Source organism: Mus caroli, unplaced genomic scaffold (genome assembly GCF_978045245.1).
Source record: "Mus caroli unplaced genomic scaffold, Mus_caroli_1 scaffold_8, whole genome shotgun sequence".
NCBI lineage: Eukaryota > Metazoa > Chordata > Mammalia > Rodentia > Muridae > Mus > Mus caroli.
In genome coordinates this window covers 132,434,772-132,438,666 of record NW_028227263.1, presented here as the reverse complement: position 1 = coordinate 132,438,666, position 3,895 = coordinate 132,434,772, and positions in this window count along the sequence as shown.

Here is a 3,895-nt window from a genome sequence, read left to right as displayed (position 1 = left end):
TTAACCAAGATCATAGCTCTGGGCAACATCTGCCAACTACAGGAAGAATGGCAATGGGCCTGACTGACTCCTGGGGAACTTGCAAGCCCAGGAGCAGCTGTGGCCAGGGTGCTCAGGGCATTGTTTTAGAGAAAAGTCACATGTGGGTACAAGAAGTAAATATCCCAGTAGCAGATGTGAAATATGTCTAGCACATTTCATATTCTATACCTGCTGTTACCCCCACAAATCCCAAGGCTGGCAAGATTTTTCAGTTCTTAAAAATTACTTGCTATACAAACCTAATGATGTATGTTTGATCCTAAAACACTCATATATAGGTAGGAAAAGAGAAAGAATTCTACAAAAGTGTCCTCTGATTCCAGATGTAAGTCATGAACTGCACATGTGTAACACACATACACAATTCATACATACACAATGCATAATTTTATGTGAATAAAAAAGTACAAAAGTTATTGCAAATGGTATGAATAATTTCTAACATAACAGTAACCCCAATCATTTGTAAACTTAAAAATAGAGTCAAAAAGATGGCTCAGAACCTTAGCAAGTAAAGGCACCAGTTGCTAAGCCTGAGGACCCCAGATAAATCCATAATTCCCACTGAATAAAAGAGAGAACTCAGTTCTGCAACCTCTAACCTCCATATATATGCTGTGAATACTTGCATTTTCACAAAATACAGATGCAAACACAGAAGGTGCAGTGGAATTTTCCCCTAATAAATAAACATTACAAGAAACCAATCACTGGGTGGGAAGGAGGCAGGACTTCTGGGTCAGAGAGAAGAAGAGGTAACGCAGGAGACAGGAACTTCCTTTTGTAATGGGGAGAGCATAGAGGCACAATGTAGGAAGCCCGAGGCTGTCTGGTCAAGTGGCAGATCCACCAGGATTCACCACTGGAGAATTTCTAACATAGGATAGCTTAGGATGCTAGTTCTACGGCCAGCGATTGTGTTATCTATGCTTTTAAACAAAGATTGTATGATGTTTTCCTTCACACAGTGATTCACTGAGTTCCAGAGTACAGAAACAGTGTCAGGGCATATCTGTTCAAGAATACACCCGAGTGAGACAGGTGTGGCAACAGCCATCCATGGGAACTTAGCAAGCCAGGTGGAGAGAACAATTTCCAGAGTTCTGTAGAGGCATGGGTGAGACAGGCCCTGGCTAAAAGGAAAGAATGCAGACTTGGCCTGTCTGCTGGACTGGAGACAGACTGAGGGAGTGCCGAGTGGGTTGCTTTGTTAATATTTCATGCAACAAGAAGGAGCATATATAAACACACCAGTCTATCTATCAGTAAATATAAAAATTTTAAGAAAATAAAATATATCAGTAATAACTCCAATTCACTGAGATTTAAGCCTATATTTACTTAACATTCATCATCAAGCCCTGCATGCTGGGCCCTCTGGTCCAAGCCAAGCTGCTCTAAGCAGCCTCCTATCCTAGGGGGACCTCCATTCTCCTGCAATGAGGCTCCCCACACCTTCACTGGACCTGGCACTCCTGAACCATATAGGTTAGCTTCCATTCACCCACTCATCTTCCAAGATCTTGAGCCCTCTGTGGAAAACCAAGCTGCCCTCAGGAGCCACCTAGCCCAAGTGAACCTCCATATTCCTGACACTTATCAACCCATTTTCATTAGACCTCCAGCTCCTGAACTATGCAGACCTGCAGGTCCAGAACCATAAAGACCTGAAGATCTGGATCATATAGCCCAAGGACATCCATCAGAGTCCTGCCATACGAGGACCATCTAAGTACATCCACTCTCCAATACCTACTACAACAAGAATACCCAGGGACCAAAACCATCCTGATGGCTAAAGACACTCAAAAGAACAGAATCTACAACAGACAAGGCAATATGACCCCTCCAAAGCACAGCTACACCACTAAAACAAGCCCTGGATATCCTAAGACAACCAAAACACAAGAAAATGACCTGAAATCCAATCTTATAATGATGATAGAGTCCCTTGAAGGGTAAATTAACAAATTCCATAAAGAAATATAGAAAACTATGATAAAACAGAGAGAGGTCTTTAAAGAGAAAACAATTAATTCCTTTAAGACATACAGGAAAATACAATTAAACAAATGAAGGAAATAAATGAAACTGTGCAAGAACTGAAAGTGGAAACAAGCAATAAAGAAAATAACTCAGTGAATCCTAAAGATGGAAAACCTAGAGAAGAGAATAGGAACAACAAATGTAACAAAATACCAGAGATGGAAGAGAAAGACTCCTAGATAGACAATACAATAGAAGAAATTGATACATCAGTAAAAGAAAATGTTAAATCTAAAAAATTCCTGACACTACACATCAAGGGAAATCAGGTATACCATGAAAACACCTAACCTTTGAATATAGGAACAGACAATAAAGAGTCCCAGCTCCAAGGCCAAGAAAATATTCTTAACAAAATCATAGAAGAAAACTTTCACAAACTAAAGAAAAAGATGCCTATAAACATACAAGAAGCTTATAGAATCCAAATCAGACTGGACTAGAAAAGGAAATCCTCCAACCACGTGAGAATAAAAGCACAAAATCTACAGAAACAACAAAGAATACTAAAAGTGGAAAGGGGAAAAGGCCAGGTAATATACAAAGGCAAACTTATCATAATTACACGTGACTCCTCAACAGAGACTCTAAAAGCTAGAAGGGCCTGGACAGATACCCTGCAACCTCTAAAAAATAAAATGAAATGAAATAAAATAAAATAATATAAAATAGAATAAAATAAAATAGAATAGAATAAAATAAAATAGAATAAAATAAAATAAAACAGGTGCCAACCTAGACTACTATACCCAGGAAAACTCTCAATCACCACAGAGGGAGAAAACAGGATATTTCAAGAAAAATCCAAATTCAAACAATATCTATACACAAATACAGCTCTATAAATAATATTAGCAGGAAAAACCTCAACCCAATCCAAGAATAACCAATTCTGGAAAAAATAAATTCAATTCCAGCAAACAGAAGGAAAGCACCAGCACACACACAGACACACACACACACAACACCACCAACATCAAAATATCAATCATTGGTTATCAATATCTGTCACCATCAATAGACTCAATTCCCCAATAAAAAGACATAGGCAAAAAAAAAAAAGAAGAAAGAAAAAACAGGATCCATCATTCTGCTGCATACAAGAAACACACCTTAACAATGAAGATAAACATTATCTCAGAGTAAAGTACTGGATAAAAAGCATTCCAAACAAATGGATCCAAAAAGGAAGATGGAGCGCTCTACTATCTAATAAAATAGAGTTTCAACCAAAATTAATCAAAAGATACAGGGAAGAACACTTCATATTCATCAAAGGAAAAATCTACCATGATGATATCTCAATTCTGAACATCTATGTCCCAAACACATGGGCACCCAAATGTGTAAAATAAAAAAAAAAAAAAAACATTGCTAAAGTTTAAATCTTACATCAAACCCCACACATTTATAGTGGGAGATCTCAACACACACTATAACCAACCTACAAGTCATCCAGACAAAAACTAAACAGAGAAATAATGAAACTAACACACATCATGAATCAAATGGACCTAACAGACATCTATAGAGTATTGCACCCAAACACAAAAGAATATACTACCTTCTCAGCACATCCAGGATCCTTCTCCAAAACTGACCATACAGTCTGTCACAAAACAAACCTCAACAGATACAGGAGAACTGAAATAACACCTGCTATCTTAGCATATACTTGTGGATTAAAGCTGGTCTTCAACAAAAGCAGAAACACCAGAAAGACTACATAGTCATGGAAATTGAACAACTCTCTACTCAGTGATCTCTGGGTCAGGGAAGAAATAAGGAAATTAAGGACTTTCTAGAA